Consider the following 13,150-nt stretch of genomic DNA (forward strand, 5'->3'; position numbering starts at 1 on the left):
CGGTGCCGGCGCCCCATTGCCGGCGCCGATAGCCAGGGGGAGAGAAGCGGCGCCGACAGCCAGGGCGAGAGAGGGGGCAGCGGCACCCATTACCGGCGCCTCTGCCCCGTTGCCTCCCCCCATCCCCGGTGGCATAATTACCTGATGCCGGGGTCGGGTCCGCGCTGCTGCTGGCCTCCGGCGTGCGTCCCCTGCGTCGTTGCTATGCACAGATATCGGCTATCGGCCATAACCTCCACAGATTATCGGTATCGGCCCTAAAAAAACGATATCGGTCGATGCCTACTATCCAGTGGGTCTCCACCTTTGGCTGTTCAGGCATGCTGAGAGTTGTAGTTTTGCAACAGCTGGAGGAAAACTGCTTAGGAAACACTGCTATAACGCATATGCTGTAATCTACCTCTAAAGACAGGCATGGAATTCATCTTATGAACATTGGCCAATGGTTGCCATTGGACAGATTTGGGCATATGAGATACCTACACCCATTGATATACAAGAATATGAACTTTCTATGTATGTTCCAGAGCTCAATTGTTACGTAAAAACCTTTGTTATCATATGTTATTCCTTCTTAAGCAGGCTTTATTTCATTTCCAGCCCCATTTATAGTGTATGTGTGCTTATGACACCTGGAAGAAATAACTCCATATACTGTGTACAGTAAATCAGCCATGTTTTTCTTTAATGTTTTACAGAGAAGTAAGAAGCATCCCTTTGAACATGGCAGACAGATGATTAATTCACAGCTTCAGGCATTAGAGGGCACTTTGTGGTATAAACTGAAGTCAACATTAAACTTTTCCTAGAAAGGTTCATTAATAACATTGTTTATTTTCTGCAGAACATCTTGGCAGAATTGCATTGGTAAACTAGTGCTATGTCATAGATTACCATCAAAACACTCTCAAACAGGTCTTAAGAACTACACATAACCCTTTTGCCAATGTGGTCTGTGGAATATATATGGTAAGCTTGATATGAGGAGAAAAAGGCATTTTTCCTCGCTTTCTAAAAATCATAATTCTTTTATATTTCCATCCACAGACTAGTATGAGGGCTTGTTTTTTGCGCGACTAGTTGTCCTTTGTAATGACATCACTCACTTTACCATAAAATGAAAAAGATACTATTTGTGTTGGGAAATTGAAAAGAGAATTGGAAGGTTTCGTTTTTACGCAGTACAATTTACAGTAAAAATTAAATGTTTTTGTTTATTCTGTGGGTTAATACAAATAAAATGATACCCATGATTACACACTTTTCTATTATTGTACTGCTTTAAAAAAATCTCAAACTTTTTAACAAAATTTGTGCATTTAAAATTCCTCTATTTTGATGACATAACTTTTTCATTTTTTCGTATAAGCGGTAGTATGAGGGCAAATTTTTTGCGCCATGATCTGTACTTTTTATTGATAACTCATTTGCATATATTAACCTTTTAATATTTTTTATTTTTTTTTAATATTATGTGACAAAGAAGCAGCAATTTTGGACTATTTTTAAAACATTTTTTACGTTTACGCCATTCACCATAAGGGATCAATAACATCATATTTTGATAGTTTGGACATTTACGCATGTGGCGATACCAAATATGTTTATTAATTATTTTTAAACACTTTTTTGGGGGGTAAAATGGGAAAAACGTCCGATTTACTTTTTTATTGGGGGAGGGGATTTTTTTTTCCACACTTTAATAGACCCCATAGGGGACTATTTATAGCAATAATTTTATTGCTAATACTGTTCAGTGCTATGCATAGGGCATAGCACTGATCAGTGTTATCGGTCATCTTCTGCTCCGGTCTGCTCGATGTCAGACCAGAGCAGAAGACCCCTGGAGACGGTGGCAGGTGAGGGGACCTCTGTCGGCCATTATGGACGATCGGATCCCCACGGCAGCGCTGTGGGTGATCCGATCATCCACATTATGTGCCGCACTGCATTGTATTGATCACTGCATCTGAGGGGTTAATGGCCCCATGAAAAAGTAAAAATGTTTATAAAAAAAGTTTTAAAAAATTGACAAAAATTAAGCATTTAAGCTACTAAAAGAGGACGGCAGTGAAGAAGCATTAAAAAGCTATAGAGAAAAATGTTAAATATGTAAAAAACTGATAAAAGCCACAAAAATAGAGACAGAAAGACAAATTGCCAAAGAGAGTAAAACTAACCCCAAAATGTTTTTTAACTATATAAATAGCAAAAAGGTAAAAAATGAAAGTGTTGGCCATTTAAAAAATGATAAAGAAGAAATTATAAATGGGGATCAGGAAAAAGCAAATATATTAAACAAATTCTTCTCCACTGTATTCACCGAGGAAAATGAAATGCCAGGTGAAATACAGCGAGATAAGGTAAACTCCCCAGTACAGGTCACCTGTCTAACCCAGGAAGAAGTACAGTGCCGCCTACAAAAAATCTAAATAGACAAATCACCAGGTCCAGATGGCATTCACCCCCATGTTCTAAATGAATTAAGTAATGTAATAGACAGACCTCTATTTTTAATATTCATTGACTCTATAGTAACAGGGACTGTTCCCCAGGACTGGCACATGGCAAATGTGGTGCCAATATTTAAAAATAGGACAAAAGGTGACCCCGGGAATTATAGGCCTGTTAGTTTAACCTCTGTTGTATGTAAATTGTTTGAGGGTTTTCTAAGAGATGCTATTTTGGAATATCTTGATACAAATAAATGTATGACTCCATATCAGTATGGCTTTATGAGAGATCGGTCCTGTCAAACTAACCTGATCAGCTTTTATGAGGAGGTGAGCTCCAGACTGGACCATGGGCAATCATTGGATGTCGTATATCTGGATTTTTCCAAAGCATTTGATACGGTTCCACATAAACGGTTGGTGCATAAAATGAGAAGGATGGGGCTGGGGGAGAATGTGTGTAAGTGGGTAAGTAACTGGCTCAGTGAAAGGAAACAGAGGGTGGTTATTAATGGTACTTATTCTGATTGGTTGACTGTTACTAGTGGGGTACCACAGGGGTCAGTATTGGGTCCTGTCCTATTTAATATATTCATTGATGACCTTGTAGAGGGGTTGAATAGTAAAGTAGCAGATGATATTAAACTCTGTAAAGCGGTAAACACAGTAGAGGACAGGGCACTGTTACAAATGGATCTGTATAGGTTGGAGGTTCGGGCTGGGAAGTGGCAGATGAGGTTCAACACTGATAAATGTAAGGTAATGCACATGGGGAGGAAAAATCCAGCCTGGGATTATGTATTAAATGGGAGCACACTAGGGACGACTGAAGTGGAAAAGGAGTCGGGAGTTTTAGTTAATAATACATTTAGCTGTAGTGACCAGTGTCGGGCAGCTGCTGCCAAGGCAAATAAAATCATGGGGTGCATCAATAGGGGCATAGATGCCCATGACAAGGAAATAATTCTACCACTGTACAAATCACTAGTCAGACCACACATAGAATACTGTGTACAGTACTGGGCACCAGTGTACAAGAAAGATACAGTGGAGCTGGAGAGGGTTCAAAGATGGGCAACCAGGGTAATACGGGGAATGGGAGAACTACAGTACCCAGAAAGATCATCAGAATTAGGGTTATTTAGTTTAGAAAAAAGAAGGCTTAGGGGAGACCTAATAACTATGTATAAATATATCAGAGGACAGTACAGAGATCTCTCCCATGATCTATTTATACCCAGGACTGTATCTATAACAAGGGGGCATCCTCTACGTCTAGAGGAAAGAAGGTTTCTACACCAGCACAGACGGGGGTTATTTACTGTAAGAGCAGTGAGACTGTGGAATTCTCTCCCGGAGGAGGTGGTCATGGGGAACTATGTAAAAGAATTTTAAAGGGGTCTGGATTCATTTTTGGAGAGTAAGAAAATTGCTGGTTATGTATATTAGAATTATAGGGACAGAACGTTGATCCAGGGATTTATTCTGACTGCCATATTTGGAGATGGGAAGGAATTTTTTACCTCTAGTATGAGGGTTTTTTGCCTTCTTCTGGCCTAACTCCGTAGGGACTCATTAGGGATATAGGTTGAACGTGATGGACTCTGGTATTTTTTCAACCTTATGAACTATGTTACTATGAACTATGTTACTATGTAATGGCACACATCAGTGCAATCGCTGATATGCGTCATTACCGGTGGGTCCCTGGCTGCTGCTAGCAGACGGGACCGGCCGTGCAAGAAACGAGCTCCGCTCCGGTGCTCGCAGTCATGTATAAAATGTAAATGTATGTCCTGGTGCGTTAAGTACCAGGGCACTAAGATTTTCTCCTACCCTGGGCAGTTCCTAAAATGGACAGAGGTGTCAGCAGAGAGCACAATGGTTAGACAGAAAGGAAATTCAAGAAGGAAAGAACTTCCTCTGGAACATACAGAAGCTGATAAATACTGGAAGGGTTAAGATTTTTAAATAGAGGTAATTTAACAATCTGTTTAACTTTCTGGCACCAGTTGATTTACATTTTTTTTCCAGTGGAGTACCCCTTTAACTCTAGACATTGCTGGTGAACTTGCTGGCATAGGGAAATGCCAGCAAGGGATATGCCAGCAAGATATGCATGCATTACCTGTGAAGCCATGTGTGACTTACTTACAGTATTAATGGGCCCAAATATTTATACACACCCATACACATGCAATTGCTGTTGGCCAAGTGCTGTTTTCTGAAAGCAGAGAGGAGGACTGGCCTCTTCCAGGCCCTCATACACATTGAAGACAAATGGACTTCCAGGGTGCAGTGGGTCTTTTGCAGCGCTGACTCGGAACAAGCACGTCAGGTGAGTATACGATTCACGTCAGTATAAGATTTATTAAAATGCAACGCGTTTCACCACGCTTGCACAGCTTCATCAGGCATGGTAATCAGAAGAGGGAGGGGTCTTATATACGAAAAAAAGGGGGTTTAACTCTTTAACACCTTATATTCCATAATAGGGAATATAAAAAAGTATAAAATTTCAAATAGTAACATATTTCAGGCATGGAATACAAACTGAGTGCAGGAGGTATGCAAATCTGTGTATTCAAACTAATTTTAATTTTAATTTTATTTCTTTATTTGTTTTCATTTCTTACTTCTATCTTTTGGTATGTGAACAGACTCTAATTTCCAGGTATGTGTCTGATTGCATGCTGATCTCATCAATGAGAGTGGCTGCATGTTAACGCAATTAAAGCATTTATAAAGCATTGGTACGGCCTAACCTGGAATATGCTGTTCAGTTTTGGTCGCCTGTACATAAAAGGGACACTGTGGAGCTGGAAAGGGTGCAGAGACGCGCGACTAAACTAATATGGGGCATGGAACATCTTAGCTATGAGGAGCGATTAAAGGAGTTACAATTGTATGTAATCATGGGTATAATTTTAATCATATTGACCCAAAGAATAAAGAACACATGTCATTTTTATTGTAATTTGTACGGCGTGAAAACGAGACCTTCCAAAATTAGCAAAATTTAGGTTTTCTTTTTAATTTGCGCCATACATTTTTTGGTAAAGTTAGTGATGGCATTACAACGGACAACTGGTCGCGCAAAAACCATCTGACATCAGAGCACTCCTACCATCGCTGATACTGTGAGTGCTAGGAGCGCACAGGGAAATACAGCTGATGTTGGCTGGTGCAGCTCCCGGGATCGCCGCCGCATCAGCCCTCACTCCGCCGCTCATATAGCCGCTGGCCAGTGTTCACATCTCTCCCTCCCATAGCTGCCTGCCCCACCACTCACATGTTCACCCACCACCACTCATATCTCTGCCTACCCGCCGCTTACATCTACCCTAGGGTTAGCAATACTACAACTCCCAGCATGCCCTGACAGTGCGGTCATGCCAGGAAATGTCATTTTGCTAATGCTCAGGGAGTTGTTACCATCTGCCTGCTCACATCTCCCCTAGCATTAGCAAAACTACAACTCCCAGCATGTCCTGACATACTAAGGGAGGGGGCTGAGGCCTGCATAGTGAGGCTATGCCCCCTCCCTTGGAGAGGAATTCAAGCAAGTGAGCAACAAAAAAAGTTTAATAGAAAAAATAAAATAGGTGCTAGACACATAACAATTAGATGTACATGTCAGGATTAGGTACTGAGCAATATATTTAAAACAATAATAATAATTTTGTTGGATCTGACAGGTACACTTTAAAGGCTTTTATGCCAGGAATAGTTGAGGGTATTGGATATAAATTGGTGGGGTCATCAATATCACTCATGTTATTCCACATTTTCTAGAGGGGTTTCTGTTCTCTTTCACCGAAAATGTGAAGAGAGGGAAGTAGTAATAGATAGGGAGGGCAGATTTATTATTTTGTATGTTAAAATAGACAGAACATGTGATGGCATTTGTTTATAATCCACCCCCTTTTAGGTAAACAAGATAATAAGCGAAATAAGAAATAATGTCATCTTAAATATTGTTGTATTGTTCTAATGATTGTTATAAAATTAAATAAATACATTTTATTATTATCAAATCATCAAAGATGATCAAAATGGAGTCGCATCAGGTTCTGTTCATAGCAGACACGTAACCATGGCAACTCCAAGAACCAAAGAGTCGATGTGACATCATGTGATGTCATCATAGAACTCTGGAGGCATTACACTGCTCTGCCAGCGCCCAGACCTTCATTCTGTAGATTGTTACAGAGCGATTTGCTATACTTTTGCAGTATTTGCCTTTTGTGTCTTTTTCTTCATCTGCTATGGAGATTAAAGGATTGGGGTTCATCCCCCTCTTCATGGCCCTCTGGTGTATGGTCTGGATCTCCACCAGCTACATCATCACCATCATCCAAGGCCATACTACTTCCCCCCTGATCTATATCAGTGATATGGGGGTTTTCTTTCCTGAACAGATCCCATTCTGTATAGGATTTATAGGGATGGCCATTGCCTCTGTGGGTCTGGCATGGCTGAATTATAGATTCATCTTGTTCCATCGTGAAGCCTTTGGACCCCGTCAGCCATTGATCCAGAAGACCCTACTAGTCATCGCTTGGTCATCCTGTGTCATGACTATCATCATGTCATTATTTTCAACAACAGACTACCCGATGATTCATCGCATCGCTGCCATCGCTACATTCATCTGTGCTGGAATATACAACATGTGGCAATCCATCCTCCTGTACAAAGTACCGGGAGCATCAAGAGTCATCTGCCATGTAAGAGCCATCTTCTCTTCTATGGCTCTTGCCTGTGTCTTTCTTATTATAGGAACTGGGTTTGTTGTATACAACCAACTGTTTGCTGGAGAATGTGAAGAGATGATTGAAGCCTTTGTCAAAATCATCGAGTGGTCAATTCTGGTCCTCATCCTGCTGACAAATGGGACTTTCTATTCCACCATGGAACACCTATTGTTCACCATGTCCAGGAACACCTGCAGCATCTCCCTAAGGGTTCGGATCGATGCCTTTGGGGTATAGAGGACCATGCAGAACATCATAAGAACCTGTCATCTGTATGTTGGAGTTGAAATTTCACACCACAGCCCAGAACTTACTACTGAAACAACTAGAACTGCGGCAACTCTAGAGATAAAGACCTAGAGCCAAGAAATCCAACGGCACCAACCTCTCTCCATAACAGCAAGATGGAGGAATAGAACAGATTGTTATGTTCTTATAGTAAATGTCTTATTTAAAAAATGCATAAATAAATGAAAAAATTATGCAAACCTTCTGTTCTTCTTTGTAGTCCTAAACTCCTTAGATGTATAGGAATATGTGTATCTTAATTTTTATTTGGGCTGCACAATATGTCACAATCACATCAGGAATTTTGCGGTTTGTGATATAGCAATTTCATCCATTGCAAAATGTTGCAATAACCTAGATGGTGCTGGGAGGAGAAACAATGAGCCACATGCTTGAGGGGCTGCACAGCACGGGAGTCGACAAACAGGTGAAACACACCTGCCACCACAGACTCGCCTCCCCTGCGGTGCGGCCTACCCCTCCAGCGAGCGTCTCCCTGTTTCTCCTCCCAGCAGTGCCTAGCGCTGGAAGGAGGTGTCCTAACCCCTCCCCAACTGGCCACTGCTGTATATATGTGGTGCAGCCGTGCAACGGGTCTATAAAGCAAACTCAGGAGTGGAGCTCGCTTTATACTGGCTAATGCTGTGCAATATCGATCAGGTGAGTTCCATTAACCCTTAAGATGCCTCAATTAAAGTTGGTTGCCTCAAACAAGTACTGGTAGCTCAATGGAATTTGATCGGGACAGGGGCGGCAAATTTGCAGGGTCCTGATCAGCTGAGAGGACGGGCCGAGGGTCTCTACCTGCCTCTTTCCTGTCCGATCAGCGCTCCTCTATTGCAGACAGCCTCTGCAGCATGTACTAATGGAGCGCTGAAAGATTGATTACACTAACAGATACAAAAACTTTTTATATGTTGTACAATTTTTGCACCTCAGCACTTTCACTTTGATAATATAGATGTGCTTATATATTAATTTGTTTCACTTATGTTTTTCATGTTTGTCTTCATTTATTTTTGATATTTCATGAATTTTGCTTTTTTATTATTTATTATATTTCCATGTATTTTTCACGTGTATATGTATTTATTCACTTTGGCCCCCTCATAGGGTATCATCTAGTACAGTCACTAATAATATTAATATATTTTTCATCTTCTTTTAATCTATTTTATATTTCTCTATGCACTCAATTTTCCCTTTACACATATATATATGTGCAGAGTGCTTAGTGGCCCTTGAAAGCTCCGTCACACCAGGAGTGGTGAACTCTCCCTGAGTTAAATACTCATCCAGTTTAGTTGGTCTAAGGCCCCTCATTTCCGCCAAGCCAGTTCACCCTGCTCTGTATTGATGAGGGGCAAGTAACCTGAAACAGCTTCTGGGCCTTTTGGCTAAGATCAAGTGTAGTATCTGTTCTTATCAGTTTTCATGCCAGTGGCAAACTACACCGGTATGGGGCTGGTGGGGATGGGTGCTGCATGGAGGATGCAGGTGTACCAGGGCTTTCCGGGGCTGGTTCTGAGGAATCAGCTCGACGGCTGCCACGATGTGACCTGTTCCCTCCGGGTCTCGCCATAAGGCTGAGAGGGTCTAGAGCCGAGGTACTTTTGTGCCTCGGGGAGTACTGGCTCACTGAGTTGAAGCAAGGGCACCATAATCTCTTCACCTTGTGGCACTCACCTCTTGATTCCCGGCCTTCTGGCTAGGATCAGAGAAATTTTTATAGATCTGGCCGGATGTCCGGGCAGTATATCTGCACACATTCACTTATTTATTTCTTTTTGTCTCACTGTGTCACTTTTTTCGTGTTGTGTGTTCACAGGATTTGTCAGGATGCGGTAGCCCTTCTGGGTGTCCCTCCTGGCGGTCTAGGGGAGGTGTGTGTGGCCATTAGGTTCCGCACCTCCCTGCAAACACCCCGGGTACTCCTGCTTTGGCAGGGTACCTACCGTTACCGGGTCTGCGGGCAGATACCTTGGTTAACGCCAAGGGGGATGCCGGGAGCATTTGTGGTCCCCTAGTAGCTTCGCCGAAAAGGGACATCGAACCTGGAACCTCGCAGGTACCTTTTGCTCCTGAGGCGAAGGGTAAGGTTTGTTGGGGGGCCTCTCTCCTATCGGAGAAGGGCTTGCGATAGACCGCATCCTTTGTGCACGTTTTTTTTTTAGTGTAACACGTTTGCACTTTTTCTTGCACTTTGGGTGAATCGAGAGCACGTTCCTCGGCAAAAAAAAGGAGTTACAATTGTTTAGTCTTGAGAAGAGACGTTTAAGGGGGGATATGATAAACGTATATATAAGTGTATTAATGGCCCATACAAAAAATATGGAGAAAAACTGTTCCAGGTTAAACCCCCCCAAAGGACGAGGGGGCACTACCTCCGTCTGGAGAAGAAAAAGTTTAGTCTCAAGGGGCGACACGCCTTCTTTACCATGAGAACTGTGAACTTATGGAACAGTCTACCTCAGGAACTGGTCACAGCAGGAAAAATTAACAGCTTTAAAACAGGATTAGATACATCCCTGGAACAAAATAACATTAATGCTTATGAAGAAATATAAAATCCCATCCCTTCCCCAATATTGCGCACACCCCTACCCCTTAATTCCCTGGTTGAACTTGATGGACATAAGTCTTTTTTCGACCGTACTAACTATGTAACTATGCAACTATGTAACTATGCAATAGGTATCAGAATAACGTGTGAACAATCATCAATACATCACAATAAGGGTGTTTTTTTTTTATTTATTTATACTGCATGTGTAGGCTGTCCTTTTTACATACTACTAGTTTTATATTCGGACCTTAGGTACACATGTATGCTGATTATGAAACTCAAACTATATTTTTATATCAATCTTATAAGTAGGGGGCGGCTGCATAATAACGCAGTGTGGGTTAAAGAATAATAAAGTGTGAACAATCACCTATAAATCATATACATGTCTACCTAAGGTCAGAATATAAAACTAGTAGTATGTATAAATGCTGGAACATACACATATACATACACACATTGAGTTTTACATATATATAGATATATATGTACTGTATATTGTTTTTTCACTTTGATTTAAGTAATTAAATGTCATGTAGCAAAATCTTGAAAAACTTGTTTCCACATAGGCCATATTCCATGTACATAAAAGGGGTACTCCAGGGAGCTGACCTCAGACACTAATCTCCTATCCACAGGATAGCGGATTTGTGTTATGGTGGTGTGGTCTGACCGATGGGACCTTCACCTGTATGGGGCTCCTGTCTTCTTACCAGTCCTTGTATGGGGCTCCAGCCCCTACCTTCCTGGATGAGTGCAAATTGCAGCCCGTTCTGCCAATCACCGGCTTTGACGAGACAATGTTGTATGTGGTGATTGGCTTAGCTGGCCATCACTGCCACTTGTCCAGGAAGGTGGGGGCAGGAGAATGCCAAGGATGGGTAAGTAGATGAGGCCTTGTACAGGAGATCGCCGGGATCCCAGCAGTTTGAACCCCATGATCAGACACTTATCCCTTTGTGACGGACTGACTCCGCCAAAAGTGACTTCTCCTTCCGGATGACAAGCCCCAGCCTATCACAGGCAATATCCCCAGGCAGAACTAGAGATTATTGCATCCTTGTACCCAAGAAACAGGCAACACCAGTCTTCAGGTATAAAATCAGAACTCTTTATTGTGGGACAAGTGTCTTCTTTTATAGGAAGGACATCACAGGGGGAAGGGTCAGTAAAGACAATACAGGTGACAGTGAGTCTGGGGGATAATCCAATAAAGGTGATTAGCTCTCCCTATACAGTGCATTGAGTGCAAAAGGTGGAGGTGTCCAGAAGTTGGACTGTGTGCAAAAAGGAGAAGCATGTGTAGAATTAGTGCATTGTACAAAAGGTGAACCGTGTGCAAAAAGTGGACCGTGTGCAAAATGTGAACCATGTGCAAAAGGTGTATTGTGCATAGAAAGTGGACCGTGTGCAGAAAGTGTATGAAAACAGTAAATAAAGGTATTTTAACTCTGAGCTTTATGTCACTGGACAACATCATCTGAGGGGTACAAATAGTGATGTCCTAAAGTCCATCCAAGTAGGTAGGGTGACTCTAGGATCCGTCACAGTGCTCCCCCTAATAAAACGGCAGACCCGGTGCTATCCCAAGGGATCCACTTGGGGCTGTCCGGGCTTCAACCACCAGACACAGTTGTCCTGGTCCTCCTCTTGGTTGGGGTGTGCGGCAACAATGTAATCCAATACCAGAAAACCCTGTATGAAGCTTACTGGGGCTCCCCTCAAAAAAAAATTCTGCTTTTTCCCCCCTCCTCGGCCAGGGGAGGGGGAAGGCCTGGACTGGCCCGTAGTCTGTGGGAAGGAGGCTAACTTCCGAGCCCCTCCCAAGCAACATTTTCCGAAGGAAAACTCCATCTGTCACCAGTTGGAGGGGCAGGGGCCGACTGCTTCCTCACTCGGTTGCAATATCTGCCACTGAGGAGGCGCACCGACTGTGCCAGCCCCTGTACTGTTCCACAGCTGCTGGGGATCCGGGTCAACCATCTGGGATCCTGACTTGACCGATGCAGGGACCACAGTCCCATCTGTAACTGCAGACCTGCCGGTAGTCTTCAGTGCTAGGCAGATTGTAGCAAAACTCTGCCCTGATGCCGGCACTTCAGCCGGAGAAGTGATCACTAGGTGGAGAGGAAGGTCGACTACCTTCTTACCTGTTTGCAATGTCTGGCGCTGGGGAGGTAAACCAACCACTCCATCTCCCAATATGGAATTCTGCAGCGGGGAAGCTGCACCAACTGTGCTTTCACCAGTACCGTTAAACAGCTGCTGGGGATCCAGGTCGACTGCCTGCGATCCCGGCTGTACCAGTGTAGGGATCACGGTTCCCTCTGTAGCTGCAGTATTCGTTGTTGAGCAGAGTATAGTAGGACTCTTCCCCGAAGGCCTGTGCTCAGTAGGTGGAGAGGGAGGTCAACTGCCTCCTCATCCGGTTGCAACCTCTTGCACTGGGAGATTAGCCGACCGCTCCATCTCCCGGCGTAAAATTCTCCATCTGGGGAGCCGCACTGTCTGTGCTTGCTCCTGTGCTGTTAAACAGTCTCTGTGGATCCAGGCCAACTGCCTGCGACCCAGGGTGGACTGGTACAGGGGTCACTGACCACTCTGTAGCTGTAGAGCTGGCACTGGTGTCTGATGCTGGACAGAGTGTAGCAGAACTCAGCCCTAAAGCCGGCGCTTCCACCCTGGTGTCCTGACCGGATACTGCTAGAGCGTTGCGGTCCGGTGTGCAATCCAGGGGAAGGGGAAGACAGAGACCAGCCGTCTCATCTGTGCTGGTTTCCTCTGCTGTACATGGCTTGTGATCGTAGAAATCCCCCTCAAACAAGGACAGGTAGTCTTCCTCGAGGTACCATTCCTGATACGTCAGCCAAGATAGAACAGGTTCCAGGTCCGGCACCTCCGGCTGCGGCAGCATCTCTCTCCGCTTGTCCTGGATGTCCCAGAGTCTGTATGCCTTGGTAAGGCCAAAGTCGTACCGCTCCTCGAATGTATCCCACAATAGACCAGGCCAGCCGAAGTCTGTCCCTTCCGGGGAACAGGCTGTGTTTGGCTCTGACTGCCTGCAGCTTGCCCACCAGTACAGTGCA

General features: G+C 43.7%; 1 non-coding gene across 1 annotated transcript; it reads left to right on the forward strand.

Moving 5' to 3' along the window:
• The first annotated feature begins 8,875 nt into the window (after positions 1-8,875).
• LOC130267903 (U2 spliceosomal RNA) lies at positions 8,876-9,062 on the forward strand. The gene has a single exon (XR_008843330.1). It is a non-coding gene; the product is annotated as a U2 spliceosomal RNA (small nuclear RNA).
• The last annotated feature ends 4,088 nt before the right edge of the window (positions 9,063-13,150 follow it).

This window comes from Hyla sarda, chromosome 4, assembly GCF_029499605.1.
Source record: "Hyla sarda isolate aHylSar1 chromosome 4, aHylSar1.hap1, whole genome shotgun sequence".
Lineage (NCBI taxonomy): Eukaryota > Metazoa > Chordata > Amphibia > Anura > Hylidae > Hyla > Hyla sarda.